Source organism: Lepisosteus platostomus, chromosome 2 (assembly GCF_059453375.1).
Source record: "Lepisosteus platostomus isolate fLepPlt1 chromosome 2, fLepPlt1.hap1, whole genome shotgun sequence".
NCBI lineage: Eukaryota > Metazoa > Chordata > Actinopteri > Semionotiformes > Lepisosteidae > Lepisosteus > Lepisosteus platostomus.
Genome location: NC_142612.1, coordinates 51,753,827 through 51,778,397, shown reverse-complemented (window position 1 = coordinate 51,778,397; position 24,571 = coordinate 51,753,827). Strand labels below are relative to the sequence as shown.

The 24,571-nt window shown below is 41.3% G+C and overlaps 1 long non-coding RNA gene across 1 annotated transcript; it reads right to left on the bottom strand.

Annotated features, from left to right (window-relative positions):
* Positions 1-411: 411 nt before the first annotated feature.
* Positions 412-4,192, bottom strand: LOC148676448 (uncharacterized). The gene is made up of 4 exons (XR_015926806.1): positions 4,111-4,192; positions 3,952-3,998; positions 1,258-1,350; positions 412-943 (listed from the first exon to the last, which is right to left on the bottom strand). It is a non-coding gene; the product is annotated as an uncharacterized LOC148676448 (long non-coding RNA).
* Between the last annotated feature and the right edge of the window lie 20,379 nt (positions 4,193-24,571).

Here is a 24,571-nt window from a genome sequence, read left to right as displayed (position 1 = left end):
TCTGTGTTGCCTGTTTTTACCTGGAGGAACTTCAGCTCATTGATTGGCTGAAAGTTCCATGGGCATCAGAGTCCCACGTGGGTTACTCGGCCCTACCAGTCCCTGATTGGTTGATCAAGGTGAGATATGAGTCACTTACTCCTGACACTTAGGAATGCAATCCAGATGTCCAACTCGCACTCCCTAAACAGATAGGCGCCAATGGATGACCATTGATCATGATAGCCAGGCTTAGCTAAGTGCATCCCCCTGTGGGAGCTGTCCTTATCAAAAGAAAACATCTTGCATGAATAGTTTCTCTGTGGCTGCACCACAGAGATGAACAGAGAAATGGGGCCTCATTTGGGAAGCTCAGAAACACTTAATTCTGCCTTATTTTTAAGCCTCGCCGCTACAGACATAAGAAACTAGTTTGTTTTTCTGATGTATTGGACTACGTTGAATAAAACTGCAGCAGTTTCCATTGTACAATAATGTCAGACAATACAGATTGCAGTTTCAGTGTGGGCTACAGTATGAACAAAAGTCAACAAGCAAAGGGCAAATGGAAATACAGCAGAGGAAACATATCAAATGGACAAGTTATAATGCATAGCAGTACAACACTCAGCAAGTGCCCGGGAAAAGTGATTAAATGTACAGGAGGTACAGTCTACACGGTGCAATGCCTGAGCTTTTAGGATGATTCAAAGCCTAGCAGATGCTCCGGATACTGGATGGCCATGCTTTGTGAGCATCTCCAGTACCCTGTATGTCTCCTGAATCTGTGCAGTGGCCATGTCCAAGGTGGCACCCTGCCCCCAGTAACAGAGATTCCCTGCCACACCACATAGTCACAGCAGGATGAATCCTTGTTACTGACAACAGGAGGCCTTGGTGTTGGACCCCAACATGGAATGTGACAAGATGGATGGTACAAGACTGTGCTCCTGATTCTGCATGTCTGTTAAGATACACAGATGTACAAATGATAAAGGCAGAAACTATCAGCATCTTCTAGACTATTATTCATCTTAGTGTTTTCCTCAACTAACACAAGCATCATTATCAAAGAAAAAATAAAAGGAAGAAAGCAACTCAAAAGAAATAAACACTCACAGTTTAATTCAATAAATTTGTATTTACTGTATATTTTAACGTACAGCAGCTTAATTCTACTTTGTGAAAGCAGTTTTGATATGAGGAACAACAACAATGATTTTTAATTCTATAAAAGCTTTACAAAACCAATAAAAGCAAAAAGGTTTTTATGCTAACCTGGTATGATGAGTTGAGTGGTCCTGTGCTCCTCTTACAGAGAGAGAGGCCTCTAAGGTCCCAGTGGTGCTGAGGCTTCGGTCAAACCTGCTGCTTTGTATTAGAAAGAAGAAAAAATAATTTGCCTCCTGAAAACATGACACTTCACATTTTCAATTACTTACTTTCCAACTTAGTCATACTGTAGCATACAGTATATCAAGCTGTCCAATGAACTGCCTTAATCCTCATGGTTTGGTCCCAATGTAAGATAATCCCACACATATAACAGTATGCAGTACCTAGCCATGTTATTGAAGCCAATAACAGGGGTTAGTGAGAAACACCTTGATTGAATCATTGGATCAGTTAGCTACTAAGTACCAAAAGGGGTAGATAGGTCAAAAGACCTACTTTCTTTATAACTGTTCTATGTCTTATGTGCAAAGCAAGCACCATAGCAGACAGTGTGCTATTAGGGTGATTCTGAGCTATCTTGCTTTGCTTCAGAACAAGCTTAACTCCCTGTTTTTTAAAAGATCCTGGGTGCAAAGCATGTCAGACCCTGGCCGGGATGCTAGTGCAGTGCAGGGCACACAAATACACGCAAACATTCCCGCTAGGGACAATTTTCCTAGAAGCCAACTAGCCTCCCAGTATGTCTTTGGACTGTGGGAGGAAACCAGAGCACCCAACCCAAAACATGTGAACATGGGGGAGAACACACAAATAAAGATAGTACTCCAGGACTTGTACCCAAGACTCCAGACAATGCTAGTCATATATTCTAGGACTGTAAATACCATCGAACATCACTTGTTTATAGACTGTTAATAATCACTTACAATAGTTTCTAATTTACAGTGATACTGATACTCTGAGTCTGGATTGTAGCCCTGCCTGGAAATGCGCTGCCACTCTCCAGCCTGGTTTCATCTCCAAAATAAAAGCTTATTGTCACATTTTTTATCGTCTAGTTTGTGACCTTTGCTCAATTTCTAAGAGGGGAGTGAATGAAATTTAATGCAGCAATTAACATGAATTATTAACTCTGCCATTAATAATTGATCGATCACCTCAGGTAATTGTGCCCTTCCTTTAAGGAAGAGATAACACCTCTGAGAGAAAATCAGAGTGTAGTAAGTTCCATAGAAAAGGCAAGAAATAAACAATGAGAAGAAAGAAAGAAATGGGAAAGAGAGAGAGAAACAGAATTTAATTGAATTGAGAAACAGTAAGCATTCCTCTTTCTCCTGGTGTTCAAAGTCTGTGTATCAGGTTCCTGAGACACTGATATTAATTGCCCTGTAATTACACTGACACCTTTATGTTGCTAATTGCTATAAACTTGGGATTGCAGAGGCTGATTATAGGAACACACAAATCTACATTGGGGAACACATCCAGTTACATACTGTACACCATGATCGGAAGATCAGTTAATCTGGATGTGTTGACTAAGGAGAGATGAAAATGTAATGCAGGGCTTTCCGCTCCATTAGAAGGAGGCTCTACAATACCAATCCCTTTAAACCTACCCCCAAAATGTGACTGAATATTTGAAAATGTAATCCAACACATTGCTGTTTATGACAGTGAATTGTGATATCCAATCACAGACCAGGATAACACTAAATAGGATAAACGCCCCATAGAAGCTAGGCACACAGCTTTTTCTGTTTGCAGAGAGAAACAGCAAATAATGTTTACAGTGATGAATTACTGTATGACGATATCCACTGCTAATTACCATACAGCATAGATCAACAAAATAATAGCTAAACCTAAAAATCAGTGACCACAATAAAGCCTTGCTAAGCCAAGAACTGAGCACAGAGTAGTGAGGGGAGTAGAAACTCAATAGTGCTGACAGCCTAGTACATGATCTCCTGTCAAAACCTGAGGAACAGAGAATGAGCCTTCCAAATATTAATGTTATTTGCAAATGTCTGTTAATGTTTTTTTTTAATTGTTATTGCTTTGGCAACACAATTCATCATTCAAACCAATAGACTTCTTTGAATTTGAATCTGAGTGTCTGTCTTGTAATGTAATAGGCTGGGAGTCAACTGAACCTTCTTATTTTGTACCACAGCCAGTTTCAAAAAGAAATTTCTGTGGTTCACAGTGCTTTTTCCTATTATCACAATGTTCCTCTGTCTGCCCAAGAACCCGTCTGTTTTTGTTTCCTTTGCTTCAGGTACCCCCACATTGCAAATATTTAAGACTGTTAATTTGCAGACTAGTTATCCTGTTTTCCCAACAGTTTGGTTGTGTGAAGTCCAGGAACAGCAGACAACCCGGCAGGGAAATATGACTGACACAGAGAGGATGAGCGGTGGCAGCAGCAGAAACGCATGGCTGGGATTGTACAATTGTATTCGAATAGTAAAAAGAGTTCACCTTCATCTCTATTATTAAGCCATGTACTGCTTTATTTAAATAATTAGTAGCTGAGGTGTGACTGAGACCACAGCTGGAGACCCTTGATAAATTGTAAAGAGGAACTTCAAAAATTGCTGTTTTTTCCTTTTCTTATACCTGATACCTGCTTTGCAGCACAGAGAATATTTTTACAGCATTCCCCCCATTTATTTTATCTCTTCTTTTTTCTGTGTGCATTCTGTGACATCAGTCACAGAATTACCCGACTATCCAGATTGAATGTACTGCAGTTCATTTGTTCAGTTAGATATTTAAGATGTTCAATAATACCTCTTCTGGAATAGAGCAGAAGGCCTGTTTCTTTGATTCCTTCCATTCTGCAATGGCAATATTTCAGTCAGTCAATTCTGCAATTACACTACAAAACCAATATAAATGAACAAGAAAGTGACTTTAGATTTCAACTCCATTGTTTGTGTTTGTGCTTACCTGGCTTGCAAGCCACCTGCTGTATGTCTTCAGAGCCTCTGATCTTTCACAGCAGAACTCTGATCACCCTTTCTCCCCCAGCAATTAATAATCCATTTTTTTCTGACTTATAAATACCACAAAACCCTCCAAATGTTGATAATTAACCTTCCTATCTTGTTGTTCATTGCTGTAAGATAAGAATGTCAAGGCATAAGTATAAAACTGTGTCTGTGACTAAAGGTGTCCCACAGACTTTTTTATCTGCTAACCAGAAGGCTGGATGATGTGGAGGACTGACAGACAGATTCTTTGCAGTGAATGCTCCTTAACTTAAGGATAAAATAATTTTACATTCAAATTCAAAGAGTGTTCTAGCATGATTGAAGAATTAGTGTAGCCAAGGCAGATACAATTAACACAATATTTACTGACATTTACAGTACAAACATATTATTGGACATGCACAGTACATGCATCACATAAAACATCATTGTGAGACAGATTTAGAAAGATATTCTTCTGGACCAGGTATCTAATGTTTGGAGTAGAGGGTAAAGGAAAGGTTTATTTTACAGGTAAGACTAACCCTTCCTGAAAGAAAATAAACATCTCTTGGTTGTCTCCATAAGACAAGACAGGCTTATACACTTATCTGTTGAGAATATCTGTGAGAGTGAAAGGTTGTCCAACTCACTGCTGCAGAGAGATGTGTGAAAGTGTGGCATTAGTTAGGAATCCTTATTGTATGACTTACTGGGGGTGCCAGAAGGTTCCCCAGAAACAAAGTGAAACTCCTCCACAGCCCAGTCTGCCACAACAGCTTGTAATGACCACTGACAGCAGTAACTGTGTCCATGTTAACCTGCAGACATACTGTACTGTCATGTTTGATTGAACAATATGTCTGGAGAGCAAATTCCTAAAAGCAGTTCATCAGTCTGAAAAGGTTGAATCCAGTGCCTGTGTGTGGCGAAGTGCTGAGGAAAGATGGTGATGCATATCCAGTGTGAGTAACAACAAGGCAGACCAAAGAGAAGCTCAGCTGAGCACTTTGTTTGCAGGGGTGAACAAGCACTCAACCCATGAAATTGTCTCATACTGTACAATTGACTTCTTATGAAAACTTTTAACAATACAGCCCAGCATGCAGATGTCTCTCTACCATCCTCATCATTAATTCATTCCCAGACACCCTTGGGTGAGAGCAATAGCAAACTCTGACCCTGCCACCCCCTTCCTGCCCAATCAATTTATATCATTAAAAATATTGCCTCTTATTGATATCATATCTTTCATCTCAGACAGCCTGGGTCACTGAAGGTTGCCTGTTGGAACAGAGAGAGAAAGGAAAAGAAAGGCTCCTACACGTGCAGCGTGTCCAAGTTTGTCTGTGGGCTTTCATCAAAGCAATATCTCAGCATCTGGTCTGATCTGAAGTACTAACTCAGTTACTGCAAACAGATCAGACATCCAAACTAAATTCACAGATTTTACTTGAGCTCAGCTGAATTGAGCTCATTCAGATTCTGGGAATATATGGCTGAAATATGTTTTGGTGGACATTTTAATATACGTAATAACACATTCAGTGGATATAATAAAATGAGGATATATTGACTGGACCCCCAACACCAGAGGTTTAAACCACAATCTATACAAGTACATCACCTGACTGGACTCCAGCAGCAGCAGGCATATCTTTCACATTATAAAGAAAAAACTACCTGAGAGAATCCATTGCAAAGCCAATACTGTTAAAATACATGGCCCTGCCTGAATAAAAACATCAGCCTTTACAGACAGAAAGTACGTATGATGCACAATATTAAACCCAAAAACAAAGTATGTGTAGTGTGCTCTCTGAAGGCACCAGTTCTGTAGGGTTTGGGCATTTACTGGGACAATTATTAATTGTAGCAGTAAATCACAAAATGATTCTTTTGATGGCCTTAGAATCCAACCATGCGATATAACTCAAACAATGCACACACACACGGGTACTAATACACGAGGATACATTTATTAATACATAAAATATGCATGTAAACCTAACAGATCTTATCGAGACGGTTATCAGAATACAAAAGGTATATATTCAGTCAGTTACAAAGAGTTACATATATCAAGAGGACATACGTTCAGTATATCATTCATTTAGACCGTTTCGTAATTGAACTTGGTTATATCTTCTACATTAGATACTCAAAACAAGTACATAACTCTTAGGAATTAAATTGATATCAACTGGTTGGGATAACAATTGAATTCTCGAGCTGTAATTCATTGAAGTTGAATACTCATCCAATCTCTGGGGATTCAGATCTCCTGCAGGCACAAAGAAACAGTTGCAGGCTGTTGCTGTCCAATCCGCGCTCTCTGGCTCGGTGCCAGGCTGTGCTGTGCGGCTTGCGACGGTGCGCTGCTGATGCTCACTGACCGGCTAGTTAGTGTTGGCTTTAACTAGCAAAGTTTGCGCACAGGAGAAAAGATGACTGTGGGTCCCAGCAAGTCAGGAAGAGGACCGGTTCGTTCTTGATGAAGAGCTAGTTCTGAATAGTGATTCAGCTGTCCACAGTTCCGACCTGTTCATGAGGCTTGCTGCTGATGCTAACCTCGAGTGGATCCTCTGGTTACTCTCTGGCAACCTCCGCTCTAGACTCTTAGAACAGAGGAAAGTTCTGGCACCCGGACACACTGGCCGTTCCGTGGTTGTCCGGGCTGAGTCTCAGGATGGTCAGGAGGCGCGCTGCGAGAATGTCCTGCCCTTGGGAGCCTTCTGCTCCTGGGCCATCCTGCCCTGGAATTCTCCTTTGAATTTCCTTTAGAAAAGTCTCAGAAGGTCTCTCAGGCCCTCTGTGTTGCCTGTTTTTACCTGGAGGAACTTCAGCTCGTTCATTGGCTGAAAGTTCCATGGGCATCAGAGTCCCACGTGGGTTACTCGGCCCTACCAGTCCCTGATTGGTTGATCAAGGTGAGATATGAGTCACTTACTCCTGACACTTAGGAATGCAGTCCAGATGTCCATCTGGCACTCCCTAGACAGATAGGCGCCAATGGATGACCATTGATCATGATAGCCAGGCTTAGCTAAGTGCATCCCCCTTTGGGAGTTGTCCCTTATCAAAAGAAAGCATCTTTAAATCAGCCTGCATGAATAGTTTCTCTGTGGCTGCACCACAGAGATGAACAGAGAGATGAGGCCTCATTTGGGAAAGCACAGAAACACTTAATTCTGCCTTTAATAAGCCTCACAGCTACATATGCATACAGTATTTGTTAGTTTGGCAGTGTCTTACATAAGTATTCAGACTCTTGCACAATTTTCAGTTTTTGTTGCCCCAAAAGATTGCAATCATGACACTTTGAAGTAGCAATTAATATTTGTTATGTGCACCACCTACTCCACACAAAGAAAAAGCAAGAAGAAAGACATAAACACAAAACTAATGTGACAGAAAAATGGAAAACCCACAACTGCATAAAAATTAAAACCTTTTGCTGTGTCTAACTTAAATCTTAACCAAAGATCTGTTGAAGGGTATAAAAGATCAGAAGAAGAGTATAAAAATCATTTCAAAGACTCTTAATATCTCTTTGAGGATGGTGAACTTGCTCACTAACGTATCAAAATCCACATGAGGTGTGCTATAAAACATCTTAGTGATACCACAAACATAAAGCAAGCAGTTTTGCGGTCAGGCAAGATGAAAGTAGATCATTTTGGTTGTATCTGAAAGAAATTCAAAAGTACATCACTTAGTGGACTCTGACCCTACTGTCATGCATGCTGGTGGCATCATTATGTTATAATTCCTTCTCTCATCAAAGGAGACAGGAACTCTGTCAAAACTGTTGGGAACATAGATGGAGAAACTACTGGCAAATGACCTCAATTTCATGTGGCAGGGCTTCTTGTGATGTCACTCGATGTTATTTGGTTTGATCCTTCTTGACATTCGTACACCTACTGCTCACAAGATACTATAATAAAACACTGACTAAAAAGACCCATTCAAAGACCTCTTTTATTTTAAAGACACAAAATTGCTTATTTAAAACTGTAACTAGGCAATAACAGAATTCTTGGAACTTAAATTATCTTCTTCACCATTTAAATCAGTTTTGAAGATTTAAATGGTTCACCACTAAATCTTGTTCGTGTTTCACTGTTCATGCTGCCGTATTGACTATTAAGGTTCATTTCTTTGAGCCCGTCAGTATAGGACATTCCTTTAAACACCCTCTCTACCACGAATGACACTGTGTCACTGACACAGGGAGATGCCTGATGTCTTGGAAAGCAGATGTGTCTAAAATTAAAGAAAGTCAGGTCTTAACAAGCTTTACTGTCTTTTGTTATAGATTTAATTGCACCAAATTACCCAGCTTTGCAGGTGCTGCAGCATTAATGAGACTTAGAAACCCTGCAGACACTACAGTCCTCCAGGACCAGGATGGAAAATTCCTGTTTTAAATCTAATAGCACATATGAGGTGCATCACGACTTGTGAAATAAAAATTTTCAGAACAGCATTCAATACCCTATCCTCCCTATTTTATACAAAGATTAAAAAACACCTCTTTCACAGTGGAAAAAAAACTAAACAGAGCTTCTACTTTAGGATTAATTTACAAACACACAAAACTATATTTAGTTGACCATCATCACTTTAAATACAGAAGCTCTGCAATCTCCGGCGAGATTGAGAAAGCAATTAACAGGTGTCAAAACTTTTAAACATAATAATTACATTTAAAAAGGGAGTTGTTTATTCCAGCATTTGAAATGCTGCAAAAGTGTACATTTTGAAAAGGAGCAAGCTTAACTATTACCTTATGCTGTTGGAATAAGACATGCACCACAGTTTGGCTCTTGCAGTCTTTGTGGTGTTTGTGTGTATACCATGAAGACATAGCAGTGTCTGTCTGGAGATGTCTAGGAAATTTACAGAACATTTTAACAAGGGCAAGTACAGAGCAGATACTGTGGTTACTTGGGCCCAGGTGCTTGTTGTTATTGCAAACCTTGCCAGGGAAATTTCCTTTCTTTCATCATCTCACATTTTCTTACTGTACTCAGGGGATGGTCCTCCTCACTTGCTCTAACCTGTCTGCTGAGATCATATTTCCCAGACGTGGGTTTAAGGCTCTCCACCTCCTTCATCAAAGGTTGGACTGAGTGCAGTTGTGCCCCTATTTCCTGCCCCCTGGTGAGGGTACAAGCACAGACTGATGTTCTTGTGTTCAGTAGAGCATCTCCCTTATCAGTGAAATGGTGTCATTCTTGGGATAAGAAAAAGTGTTTAAAGGAATTTAAAGCCTATACTGATAGGCTCAATAATTAGTCAATGCAGCAGATTTCTTCAGAATGAACAGTGAAACACAAAGCAGAGGACAGAAGTGCCAGCTAAGTGAAAATGTATTTAAAACTCAGTATGGGAGGCATTTGCCAAATGTAAATATGGAACAAGCTTCCCAACCATATTGCTTAAGCTGATACCCTGGTTTCCTTTAAGAAATAGCTGAATGAGATCATCCAATCAATAGGGTACTTACTGTATTACTAAATGGCTTCCTCTCATTTGTAAACTTGTTTAAGAAACATAACTGTATGTACTGTAAAAGTATAGTTTGGCTAAGAGCAAAGATCAGGACTAGAATGAGGATAAGGATGGGTAATTTTAGCTTTAGCATTAGGAAGAGGATGATGGTCAAGCTTAGAATTAATGTTAAATATATGAAAAGAGTGATAGATAACAGTAATATTAGGGATGGAATCAGGACATAGCAGCAGGGTTGGAGAAAGCATTAGGATAAGAACCAGGTTAAGGTCAGGACTACGGTTAATGGGTAGGAATAGTTTTGGAGTATGGTTTAGATGTAGATTTAGGTATGGGTTTGGGGCTAGTGTTAGGGATAGGACTGGGGTAAGGGTTAGAATTAGTATTTGCAATATGATTAGAGGCTCATAGCAGGCTCATAGGTTTGATTTTTTTGTAGCAGTGGGTTAGTTTGGAAGATGAAGAATCATGAGTGGGTATAGGAGTAGGTCTAGGTTATGTCTATACAGTAGTTAGACTTGAAAGTAGCGTCAGGGTGAATAAGATTGCATTAAAAGTCAGGGTAAGGGTGGGATTAGGGTTAAAGCTAGGGTTAAGGTTTGAAGTAAGGAAAGCTTTAGTATTGGCATTTGCGATTAGGTTAGGATTAAAACAAAAGGTAGAATTAGCTCAGGTTTAGTGTAAAATCTAGGTTTAGCATGTTGTTTAGATAGTACTTAAGTGCAAGGCAGATTTGGATTTAGGCAGAATTATGTTTTTGGAAGTATTAAATAAACTATAATGTAAAGTAGTATTAACACCTTGTACCCTGATCAGACTGTAGAAGCACAGCAAGGCTGATTCTGGTTATTGTAGGGATAGGGGACCTCCAGTGAAATCTGTTATAAATTCTGTGAGTGTTACTTTGCTGTAACAGCTGCTGTCCTTCAAATGGTACCTTAAACAGAGTGGCACGTAGAGAAAGAGTAGGGGGATCAACAACAGTTTCAGGATAATTTCCAATGTGATTTTTCTATAATTTAGCTTTCCTAAATTTAAACAGTTTCTCATGTCTCCAAAGAATCTTCTGTGTAATGGAGCTGGGGGCATAATGGCTGCTGGTTTTCAATGGTTTATGATTCATATCCCCTTTAATATATACAGCAGGTTGAGATTGTTTGGTATATTTAAATACAAGGAATCCTTCTGGTTACAATTAATGTCCTCAGATATTTCCCTAATGCATGAGACTGTATGACTGTATGCACTCCGGAATGGAGAGATTGCAGTGAGTGGAGAGATAGTGTTTGAGATAAAAACTTACTGCCTGGATTGTTCCAGTTAGCTCTGTGCTGCTGTGAAAGAGAGAAGCAGGTGACCACACTGTAATTTAGAGCCCTGTTTCCTCTCTGCGACATGCTCACACTGTCAGCTCCACTCTGTTGAGCACAGGGCCTCTATCGGGGGACCTGTGGTTTGTTTGTTTCATGGAGAGATGACACAGATGAAACCCTGGGACAGATTGGGGCTGATGTGTCTGCAAACATTCATTTACCAGAAGAATGAATGCCTTCAGAGGTCCATAGCCCCACAGGGTTCTACACATCAGCAGTGCATGATGCGAGAATACTGGGATCCTTAGGGGTTAAGAAAAGGATACATAATATAATACAAGATATTGTATTTTTTATTTATCTATGCAGTGAATCCCTCACCAATCTGCAAAAAGTAACAACATCATGTCAGAACAGAAAAGTGTAGTTTTTTGTTTGGACTTAGACACTAGATAGCTAGACGGGTAATTCAGAAAAGTGATATCTCATATGAAAGTTTCCTTTTGTAGATGAACATTTGCCACAAGATCTTTACAGCTTTACTCTAGTTTTCCATTGGAATACCATTGTGTGATACAGTACACATGCTTGATCATGGTACTGTATGTATCAAAGTACAGGTATGTATACTACATCATGGTGTGTATCAATCCCATGATCTACTGTAGTAAAGCATGTGAAGAATAATGAGATCCTGAGGAAACTACAAGAAATAGCAGCAAAACTGCGGTAAGACCACAGTAAAAGAAAATCCAATATGAAGTGTATTAATTTTTATAAGGAAATGCATGCTGCTATCTGACTCCATGCTCTCAGTTTTCTCCAAGTAGGGCACCCAGAGGGCTGGCAGTGCTTTCTGAAGCTGCCACTCATCACAGCCACCCCTGATTTGTCACAGCCAGGGAGTTCTGATTGCTAATCGGGTTTGAAAACAATAAATCATCCAGGTTATTGACCTCTGACTGGATTTAGGAGACCTGTCAGTATGGCTTTCATTTCAGGTCTCTTCCAATAAAGCTAAGCAGGTGGGTTTATTGTGCAGGACAGACAGACACTGCTGAGATGTCACATTTTGTATTTATTGATGAAGGTAGTCATTTAATCTTACGGGCATTGCTGATATGCTCATATCACCCTGCAACTCACAACTGGCAACCCACTGAAGCTAAGCAGGTGTGAGCCTGGTCAGTACCTGGATGGGAGACCTTCTGGGAAAAACTAAGGTTGCTGCTGGAAGAGGTGTTAGTGGGGCCAGCGGGGGGCGCTCACCCTGCGGTCCATGTGGGTCCTAATGCCCCAGTATAGTGATGGGGACACTATACTGTAAAACAGGCGCCGTCCTTCGGATGAGATGTAAAACCGAGGTCCTGACTCTCTGTGGTCATTAAAAATCCCAGGGCGCTTCTCGAAAAGAGTAGGGGTGTAACCCCGGTGTCCTGGCCAAATTTCCAATTGGCCCTTACTGATCATGGCCTTCTAATAATCCCCCTCTATGAATTGGCTACATTACTCTGCTCTCCTCCCCACTGATAGCTGATGTGTGGTGAGCGTTCTGGCGCACTATGGCTGCCGTCGCATCATCCAGGTGGATGCTGCACATTGGTGGTGGTGGAGGGGAGTCCCCATTACCTGTAAAGCGCTTTGAGTGGAGTGTCCAGAAAAGCGCTATATAAGTGTAAGCAATTATTATTATTATTATTATTATTATGGGAATCTACCATGGTTTGGTTCCTTGAAACTGGCCACAGGGTCTTTGGAAAATAATCTTGGAATAAGTTTATGCTAATAATATTCTACCAAATTATTTTTTTGATTGAGAAACATACATTTGTGGACAGAAGTATGACCACCAATATCTAAACCTTTTTGGTTCTCCTGGAATCTTGTCTATGCTGCCCAGGATGAAGCAGTGTTACACAAACAACACAACATTAAGTTGTAAAACTGCACTGATTCTAATAAATGGTTCTGTCTGTGAATATATATAATGAAATATTCAGTAGCAAACAAACATCAATATACTGTAAGCACAAAAGATATGAAAATAGAATACAGTATGTTAATGACATGAATTAACTGGCTAAGGAATGAGGAAATCTGAACAGCACAAAAGTTCAAAATACAAAATCTTCAGCACATAGCATTAACTTACAAGGTACCAAATTCAATATACATAACATTATGAACAATGCAGAAGGGATATATTAAGTACAAACAAACAATTAATATGAGACCTTCTTATCCCAAGGGTTGTTGCAATGAATGCTGGGATAAAGCCAATGTCTTCATATCCAGGATTAGTTAGAACTGGCAAAAGGAAGTCCAACCTCTTCCTGATCACATCTGTGTGGTTCCTATCACAGGGAAATGAGCAGAACGTCCACCAAAATAAGTCTCCCAACTCCTTCATTTATTTTTATTCTCTGTGTTGTTTTCAGCATCAATCATCATTAATGGGAAACATGTCTTCAGACAATCTGAAATATAGAAAGTTCTCTTTTAAGCAGGTTAATTAATTGCTCATCAGGGCTGCAGCTCATTTGCCACCGAGGCTGATATGGATCAAGTGCCCATAAATTAAGAAGATTTAAAGCCTATTCATTTTCTCAGCAACAAAAACTGCTGCCACTTTTTTAACTTATTGTATATTGGTAACTGTCTGCAATGCTGATTTAAATCTTGTGATACAGAGCCACCCAAACTACTTATTGTGAAGCTAATTACCAGCCCAATAACAAGTCAGGAAATTATTCAGAAAGAGCTTTGCAAGCTACCACAAGATAAGAATACTCCTCTTGAGACTTCTCAGATATTAATCTGGAGTCTGTATCCACTCATAAACTGAACTAGGACTGCTTTCACCACATCTTTCCTTAGCAATTTCACCACAGTATTTCAACACTTTCAGAAAATTTAGATGTCCTAGCCTTTCAACATTTTATTTTTTACCATACTGGACTGCTTGAATCTCACAGTGAATTAAAGTCCTTAGATAATAGAAGCATACAATGAAAAGTGTAAATATTGGGACAGTGAAATGAAATATGTCACTTTTGCTGTGTATTAATGTAATTTGTATTTTGGATCAAAAGAATAATATCATGCAAAAAATATCAAATTTCAGATTTTGTTTATTTGTTTTATTAGGCATACATGATTATCATATACCCTGTATATCGAATTTCCTGCATAGAAAAAACTGTGGAATTTAAATGCAGTGAAGATATGATCAAGCTCTTACAATATACTAGTAAGATCTAATTTAAAATATACTGTTAAGTTTTGGTCATCATCCTGTAAAAAATTATATTATATAATTTTAAAGAGTTAAAGGAACAGCAGAAATAAGTCCCTGGGCTCGGGTGATTGGAAAATATGGACATGTTACAGCAACAAAATCTCTTCGGTCTGCAACAAAGGAGATTAAGAGGAGATTTAATTAGGATTCAAGTATCCTAAGGGGTACAGATAGGGTCAACCCAGGGAACTATTTCACACTCGGTAATCAATCAGGGTCAAAATTGAAATCTCCAATTGTTTTTTTTAAGATGGAGAAAGAGAAACATTTCTGTACACAAAGAGTTGTTGGTATCTGGAACAGGCTTTACATATCTTGGCCTAATCTCCGGGATCCCTTAAGAAATGGATCGAGAATATTTTAACTTCACCTATATGCCAAATGGCTTCCTCTCATTTGCAACCTTCCTTACATTCTCATGCTATAACAATGTTAAAAGTCCATAAATAATATGGTAAATTTATTAATATAATTTTTAATTACGACACGTGGCAGTCATGGCTTTACAAGTGATTAAAAAGCCCCAAGTTCACTGCCTTATGCCCTCACGTTGTAATAAATTCATGGTAAAAGTGCAGAAATTGGATGGTAAATTTATCAAAGTCATTTTTCATTAGGACACACAGAAGTCCATCTCCTTGTTTTGGATTTTACTGCACTGGGACCCTGCATTTTTTATTGAAACACTCAAAGTGGATCTCCATAGCTGATCAGCAGGACAGAGATCCAATGCAATGAAAATTAGTTATTAATTTGAATTTAAAATTAGAGGTTGGTGACACCATAAAAACTGACCTTCAAGAGGATAAGAAATTAAACATCCATCCATACATTAATTTGAAACCATGTCATCCAATTCAGTGTTGTAAAGAAGATGGAGCCTATACTGGCAAGCAGTAGGCTTGGTACACCCTGGAGAGGACACCAGTCCATCACAGGGCAAACAGATACAAACAGAGACACATACACTCACACCTAGGGCCAATATCCCCAGAAACCAGTTAACTACCACCATGCTGCCCTAGAAATTTCACATTTACAGTAAATGTAAATTATTAAGTGTTATCTGCTCATCTGTTTTACCATTTGAAAATGAACATCTTTTTGATTCATAAAACACTATTCCCAATGTGTCCCATGACACTATGGAAATCTCACAGTCCTATTTCCAATGTATCCTGTGAGACTCAATACAGCACTATTTCCTCTGACACTCTGGGGAACACACAGCACTATTCCCAATGTACAGTATTTCATGACACTCCACAGAGCACTACATTTCCAAAGTGACCCGTGATATGACTATGGACCACACAGCACTATTACCAATGTGTTCCATAATCTGTAATGGTTCAAATTTAACTTTCTGTGTGGCAATTAGTACTAGATGCTAGAAGTCTTTTCAGCACAGTGGTAATGATGTCCTTAATGAAGGCAAAAATAGTTTGGGAAAAAAATGACATATCTTCATTTCTCATCCAACTTTAAAACTGTAATGCTGTTGGAAAATAACATCTCATATAATGTTCTTCAGTTAAAATTACCTCAAAAGAAAATTACTATTTCTAACGTATAGTCCACACCACTAACATTGCGCCTGGGAATAACATTCAGTAATGTACTATAAGAGTATACATTTTACAAATTTATGTATTTTATAAATCTTTCAGACTGTGCACTTCTATGTCCCATGGTTCATTGAGATGAAAAAAACACACGAAATGTGACCCACCTGGGGGCACCTATGAGAAGCCTCTTTAATAAATGAAGATAAATTAATAAAGATAAATTAAACGTAGGATAGTCACCTGTGATTATATTATCACCAGGGATTAAATTGAAGACCTTAATTTCAAAGGAGAATTGTTATATTAAACAGTGACTGCCAACAGAGTTAAAATGTTAAAATAAAATGAACAGATATTTTGTAGAATGTTTTTGTCAAACTGGCATTCACATCCTTTCTCTAAAACATTAACTTTCCAAGCTGAAGCTAAGAGTAGTACTGAGTATCACGCTGGCTCTTGCTCTTGCACTAAATATGAACACATTTGAATTTGATTCTTCATTTGGAAGAAGGAGCTGGACAAGTGTGGGGCAGAAACTGAAAGCTAAAATGCAGAATGTTTCCCAGCCTGCTCATAGAGTCACATGGGCAGTAGGCAAAAGAATGAAAAACAAAGAAGCGAAGAAATTGCAGAGACACAGGCTGTGAGATCCCTCTGCAATCGTTATATCATAAATGTGTTATTAATTCTCCATTTAAGCTTTTTCATTTCAGGAGAATGACAGCATCTCCCACAAACATTTACTGATAAATGAATACTAATGGTCCTCTCGAATAATGGCATCAATTCTGTAGATATACAGTAATCATCTTAGAGAGGCTCTTAAAGATAAAGATGGGGGAATCAATAGTGCTCCCCTGGAGAGCCTGGGTGGAATATCAGGGACTGAATGGGCCAGCCACGCTGACTGGGCACACTGTTCTCTACTGAGAGTGAAAGAGAAACAGATAGATAAAAAGGAAAGGAAATAAATATTGATGTTATTTTTAGATATTTCCATGTGCAGAGTGGAGAACATTTCTTGAAAGCATTGAGATGCTACTTTCATAAGGTGTATTCATACATAGACTTAGCATTGCAATATTGTAGCAAAGGGCATGAAACTGCATCACAATGAAAAGCATTAAATAGCGCAGACACAAACACCTCCTTATGTGATAATTTACATCACAGTTCTGACATCTACACCATAGAAAAATTGGACCAATTTAAACTGCTCATTTTAATCTGTATGGCCTCTGAATTTTTTATCACAGTTAGAACAAAAGCATAGACTAGAATTTCTTTCCCTTTTGCAAATAAGACTGTGCTGCTGTTGTGGGAGGCAGCCAGGATGTTTGTGTTAAAAGGTTCGTGGATGTGCTGATCATAGAGGGTGACTATTACTCAAGCTGCTTTGCAATGTGTTTAGCCCTGGAGAGACCTCCTGCCCACAAAACAGCCTGCCTCCTACTGTCTTCACCTCCTTCCACCTTTCCTTCCCTCGCGCTGCAATGTGCCAGAGCAGAGTGCATACCGCTGCCTGGCAGTTCAACCAGTACAGCTCCATCTCTCCCACTAAAACCACTGTCCTTGCATTATTTTCAAACTATGCCAGCCTTTTTAGGGTGCACATCTGTAGCCACTTATGATTAGAGCTGCGCTTTATTCCATTATATCCAAATAGTTTTGACACCCAGTGACTAACCGTTCCCATAGATAATATCATAAAGCAGCCAGTCAATACAAATTGGGTTCGAATAATTCATTTAAGCAACCATACATATTTCTTATGTGTAACATGAAGCGCTGGAAAATGAAATCAATAGAAATGTTTCTTGTTAATGAAGATGTACTGGTCTCCCATTTGTGGGCTGTGCTCTGTACCACAGGACTCCTGTTCCTGTTTAATAAGTCTCCCACATGGCACTGCGGTCGGAACAACCGAGCTGGGCATGAACCTCAGACTGCAACCCATGTCTATTGCCTTGTCTTCAGACCATAATCCCAGCCTGCTGAGGGCCACTCACTGTTATATTTGGAATTGACTGTACAGATGTGACTGCTGATCGATGTGGATGTCAATGTGGAAAAAGGCTAGACAAAATGTTCCCAGAATATTACACAGCCCTTTAAAACAGAGGCACCTCCCCTCCTTGAAAACATATTGGTTTGTTTTTGAATTTCATAAAATGCTCATCATAATTTGTGTTTTATCTGTTCTGACTCCGTGCACAGTTCTTTTTTGTTGAGAAGAGAATCAAATATAATTTCTAAACTGTATTATACTGTTGTTCCACATTCCCAGACATCCAGCTTTTATATCTGATTGCATTAACCTTTGGGAGCCTTGGAAAAAACTTATAATGGAAACTGCTAGTCTAGAAATGGCCGTTTCAGACTCTTTTGTGAGGACCAGGGGGATAAAGGTGGATGAAATTTTTGAGGATAAAAAAATAGTTTGATGTGCGAAGGGGGGAAGGGTGGAGGGAGAGAAAGGGACCAGACAGGAGAGAGGGCTGAGCTAGGGGAGTGAGTGAAAAATGAGAAAGCAAAATTTACTGAAGTGATGCCCACACTAACATTCGGTCAGGAAGACAGAGTGCAAGAATGTATGGAGAGTTTAGGAGTATTGTATTGAGTTTAGGAGGTGTGCCACTTATTATTGTTCTTACTATTGTTAAAACATTTTTTGAGACAGATATTTTTTGCAATAGTGTAAGAAATAGACCTCACAGTGAGCTCAATGCCTAGAACATGTTTAACATGTAATAAGGTGAGAATAGGCTTTACAATAAATGGTAATAGGTAGTCTGGACTGGAAGTGTGCCTGTGGTTGGAGGGACACTTTCCTGCAAGGGCATACAGGTCTGATGCAGCACTGTACTGTTCTAACTGTCATATTGAACAATTAGGCCCAATAATAGGGTCAATTCATTGTAGTACCTAGATGGAAGAGATGCTTGGAAGGCCCCTTGGCTTTTTGGCACATACGTATTTTGGTGATGTTCTGAATGAAAGGAAAAGCATACTCAAATAGTGCTGCTACAGTCCTATTTTGTGGGGCATTAGGTTATGAGAGTACTAAGTTGAATGGGCACTGGCAAGAGTGTTGTGGATGCTGTGCCATATTGAGCTCCAGGTTTAGGAGTGGCTGATGAATGGAAGTGTCTCTAAGCCTCCCCAAAAATAAACCAGGTATTGGCTGCCGTCTGAGCTCCTGTTTCCAGTATCGATTGAGCTGAATATTTCATCAGCAATCTGGAGTTTGGAAATCAATCTCAACTGGGCAGGCAGACAGCCTCTGACAAGTTCTGTCCTTCACCTCGGATGGGTGCGGAAGAGAGAGAGGAAAGGCACAAATACGGTGATGTGGAAAAGAGAGGTGAGAAAAAGGGGGAAGATAAGATAAAAGACTGGGGAGACAGAGAAAGCAGAAGAGACAGAGTAAGGGAAGGAAAGAGTAAAGGAAACAAAATGCAAGTGAAGGGAGTGGATAGAGGGAGAGAGCATGGAGAAAAAAAGAGCATAGAGAGACAGAGAGACAGTGTAGCGAGAGTACAGGGAAGAAAAGAGTGTAGTGAGAGTACAAAGATACAGTACAGAGTGTAGAGAAAGTGTATACATAGTATAGAGAGAAAGATTTCTTCAGTGTACAGAGAGAGAGTGCAGCGAAGGTGCAGAGAAGCAGAATGTAGGCAGACACAGCGTGATTGATACCCTTCAGTCCAGTTGAGGGGAGTTGAGGGGGGTTAGGACCACAGGGCGGTGATAAAGTGCGACTGGTCAGCCTGTCCTGTCATTCATCACAGCCCACAAGCTCTGTGGCAGGTGCATCGATCGCCTGCCACACTGATCACATTACGCTGTTATGAGATTAGATTTGCATTTTTAATTCCACCCCCCCACACACAAAAAAAGTTAGATAAATAAAATTAATATAAAATTGACCGGGATATGATAGGAGAGGAGGTTTTGAAAAAAAAAGATCAGTGAGATATAGGTCAATTCTTGTATAGTCAGAATCCATTATTTTCTCTGTGCGCATACTGATGAAGTCAAAGTAAGGAAGTATGACTATAATAGAAATTCAAAATACAGGCACGATGAGCACAATTAGGGAAAAAGCCTTACAATTTTATTCTAATGCCAGGGTCTCCAACCTGGCCTTCAAGAGTGCCAATCCAATTTACAGGTCATCTTAAATCACCAGATTTAGAACAGATTCAGAACACTTAAGATCAGAGAGATTAGATAAGTTATTGACCATTTTGGAGTATAATTTGCACAGTTAAGAAAACTCTGGTCCTTCAAGGCTGAAGAGTATTTTTTTTCCAGTTGAGCTCTAAACTCATTTAATTTAGCAAAACTTGTGTTTAATTATTACAGGTTATTAGAAATTGATGACTTAGTAGTGGTGACCTCACATCTGAGCGGCTAAACTGCTTACCTGCCTCAAACAAACAATTCTCACATATCCCTGAGACTTTTCTCAAAAACTTCCAAATGTTCAAACCTTTCAGCTATTCCTGTGAATAACAGACATTGAGGATCTGACTTCTGCCCTTTAGACAGCAGACATTTACTGAGAGACCCAGGAAGTGTTATGCCGAGTATAACAAACCAGAACCATAACCAGAACCTGTACAGGTCTCTGATGGAGTCCGAGGTAAACGAGTCTGAGAAGGGCAAGGCGGGAGAGTAGTTGATAGGTCCAGGCGTGGTCGGGTCCAGAGAGGAGAGCTAGGCAAAAGAATCCGTGAAGGAGCAAGACGAAAGAATGTTGGAAAGGTACAAGCTGAAAAGGGGTTCGATAGGCAAGGTCCAAGACCGAATGATTTTGTAGGTTGTCAGTAACGAGAGCTCAGGAGGCGTAAAGTTTCCTAATACCGAGCAGTGAACAAGGTGAGCAGAGGGTTGAAGTAGTGAGGGAAGGGGTGTGGTGTGGTAATTGGGTAATGGGAGTTAGTTACGGCCAGCTGCACTTGTAACAATACCCCCCCTTCCACGAGCGGCTCCTGACACCCTTGACGGCCTGCCTGGGAAAGCCCGATGGAAGTCCTGAATTAGGGAGTGGTCCAGGATGTGTCTTTCTGGAACCCAGGATCTATCTTCTGGATTGTAGCATTCACAGTCCACCAGATACTGAAGGGCTCCGAGACACCAACGAGAATCCAAGAGACTATTTATTGTGTAGGCGGGGTGCCCATCGATGAGGCGGGGAGGAGGAGGGGGTGGCTGCAGCAGGGATAGTGGAGATCAGAAAGAGGGTTTGTGGGAGGAGACATGAAAATTGGGATGTATCTTCAGTGTAGGAGGAAGTGCCAGTCGAAATGAAACAGGGGTGAACTGTGAAGTGATTCGAAAAGGTCTAATGAAGCGTGGGTCAAGTTTACGGGAAGCTTGGCGTAACCTCCCGTTCTTGGTTGACAGCCAGACAAACTGTCCTCTTTGGAATCGGGGAGCAGGTAGGCAATGTTGATTGGCCGAGGAGGCCTGGCGCTGAAATGTCCTGAGGAGGGTGTGTCTTGTAGTACTCCAGATTTTCCGACTGCCCCTGAACCGAAGGGATTGCAGTTGTCGGGCAGTCATCTGGGAAGAGGATGGGCTTGTATCCTAATGAGCACAGAAAAGAGGACATACCTGTGGCAGAAGCGGAGAGGGAGTAATTTGAATACTCTGCCCAAGGGAGGAGGGACGACCTCCTCCTTGATGGATGTCCTGAGTAGTGGAGGTGTATGCCCTTAAAAAGATGAGGAGCTTCTGGTTTGTCCTCTCCGCTTGCCAATTAGCCTCAGGGAGGTCAGTGAGACAGGGTTCCCCAGGGTTCTGCAGAAGGTCCTCCAGAACCTGGAGACAAACTGGGATCTGGGATGTCTGTTGGAGACAATGTCCTAGGGATGCCATGGAATCTATAATACGTGGGAAACAAAGAGGTCTGCCATTTCCTTGGCAGTAAGTAAGACAGGTAAAGAGATTAAATGTTCCACCTTAGAGAAACGGTCTTACCCTGTCTGCGAAATCCACTGCTAAATGGGACCATGGATGCTCAGGGGTGGGGAGGGGATGAAGGAGGCCATACTTCTTAGTGCGTGGAGTGATTGTGCGAGACTTGGCATGCTTGAACACATTGTTTCATGTCCTTGGACATAGTGGGCCACCAGAAGTCCCGTGCGATGAGGTCAAGTGTGCGTTGGATGCCAGGGTGACCAGAAAATCGAGAATCGTGACCCCAATGGAGGACAGGGGAGTACAGAGAGAGAACAACGCCAACTCGGTGGGCTGAGGCGTTGACCTCGACAACGAAGGGTCAGGATGGGTCAGAGTGCCAGAGCAGAGGGGCGGTGATGAAGAACTGCTTGAGGTGGAAGAAGGCTTTGTGGGCTCTGGGGTTCCATCTGCCGAGACTTGGACCCTGGCTGGTAAGTGCAACTATAGGGGCTACCACTGAACTGAAGTTCCGAATGAATCTGCTGTAGAAATTTGCAAAGCCCAGGAACCGCTGAATCTGCTTAAGATTTTTGGGTGTGGGCCAGTCCCTGATGGCCGCCACCTTAGCCGTATCCATTTACACACCCTGGGGGGAGATTACATACCTGAGGAAATGAGTTTTAGAAACATTAAATGTGCATTTCTCGAGTTTGGCGAATAATTTATTTTTAATGAGTCATGACAATACTTCACAGACGTGGATGACATGATCCCAGGAGTTGCTGGAGAAGATCAGGATTTCGTCTAGGTAGACGAGAACATACTTGTTTAGTATACCACGGAAAAATTCATGAACGGGTGAAAAAAAGGGGGCGTTTACGAGGCCAAAGGACATGACCAAGTACTTGTAATGCCCATGAGTCGGCATTCAAGTGCAGAGAGAATGAGTGGAAGGGGACAGCGATTGGGGATAGTGATACTGTCCCAGTAGTCCACGCAAGGCCATCTTTCTTCTCCACGAAAAAGACAGGTGCAGGCTGATGACATCGAGGGGCGTATGAGGCCCGACTTCAGGGACTCCCAGATATATTCCTCCAGGGCTTTCTCTTCTGGGCTAGAGAGGGAGTAAATCTGTCTGGAGGCTAGCAGAAGTTGACAAGTTCACATATCTTGGCCAAAATGATCCAGTTTCAGTGAGGTAAGAATAAGAAGGCAAATACTGTTTTCGCAAAATGTAAAGTTATCTGCAGATATCTCCCTAAAACCAAAATGATCATTGCCATAGCTACATACAGCAAAAAATCATGACAACTTAACAATACAGATAGTCAAACACTACATGCATTTCTGTAATGTTGCCGACCGTTTACTGCCATGAGAGTGGTGATGCGTCAGAGCTAAAGCTCAAGTGATCGGAGAGTGGCAGAGCATTCTGATTAAGGGCTAGGATGTTGGGAGTGAAAGGGAAAGTTAAAACAGAAAAATCAAAATAGAATAATGAATTTCTGGCCAGAGGAGCAGAGAAGGCCCCAGGAAGAAAAGAAACCAGTTGAAGCACTACAGTCAGTGGGAAATTCTGGCTGTCTGCATCCCTGGCAACCAAAGAGAGAGGCTGACATGGCAAAATGCCAGCCCCAAACTAGACTCCTCATCCCAGCCTGCCAATCGAAATCTGGGACCCTTGGCTCCGGGACAGAAGCAGCTATTGAGTACCCAGAAAGAAAGGGATCCACACAGATCTGGGAGGCAGCCCTCCAAGTAGCCAGGGGTGCAGGCTGGCAAACCCACAGGTCAATGCACAGAACAGGAAAGGAAGTCTCCTCAGGGCACAGTTGTGCCTTGCCCCACGGACTTTACTGAGAGGAGGGGTTTCACTGTGCTGGCAAGACAGGAAAACCCCTCATAGCGGTCCAGTCAGAGGACCCTGGAGCAGGTGATTCAAGGCACATGCCCTAATACGGGGTCTCCTCTGAGACCAGGCCAGACATGAGCTGTCAGCACAGTCTCCCAGGTTCACTCTCTGACTGAGGCGCCTGGGTTTGAATCCTCTGGACCCACTGGGAGAGACATCTGCGAAGGAGAGGAGGCAAGGACCCATCCTAAGATCCCTCTCAGCTCTCAGGGCCCTGAGTCAGCATAGTTGCAGGAATCGGTCCCAGTCGGAACCTGGAAACATGAATCCAAATGCTCTCTGGACAGAGCAGACACAGGATGGCTAACTCCCCAGGATGGAACTGAAGCCTCTGCTGGGACACTAAAAGGAAACTAAGGGAAAACAAAGATAAAAAAAAACAAATAGCCCGAGAGATAGGAAGGTGAGGAAAAGGAAAGAGCCCTGAACCAAGAGAGGATGCCACCCCAAAGAAGAGCCAGAAAGTGGCCATAAAGAAGACAGGGAAAAGAAAAAGTGCATGGGACAGAGCTTAACATGAACAAAACTGGGCCGTGGGTAAGGGGGTGAGGGGGCTGAATGGACAGAGCCCTGGGGTCCTGGACGACGGATGCAGCCTCTTAGATGCAGGACAGAACAGCCAGAGAAGGAGGCCAGCAGGGTAAAGTCTAGGAATCCCAGAAAGGAGGCCAGGAAACACCAAGCAGTCAGAACTAGAGCACAGGTGTAGGGCTGCATGAGAAGAGCCATGGATGGTGGAGGCTCCCTTTTGGATGTTGGATGAAACCACAGTGATAGGAGGTCAGCAGAAAAGTCCAGGGAGTCTAGGGCAGAGGTCTGGGATCGGTGTTGTAGCGGCAATGCTTGTTAATAAGACAGAATTAAGCGTTGGTATGCTTTCCTAAATGAGGCCCCATCTCACCCTCCACCTCTGTGGT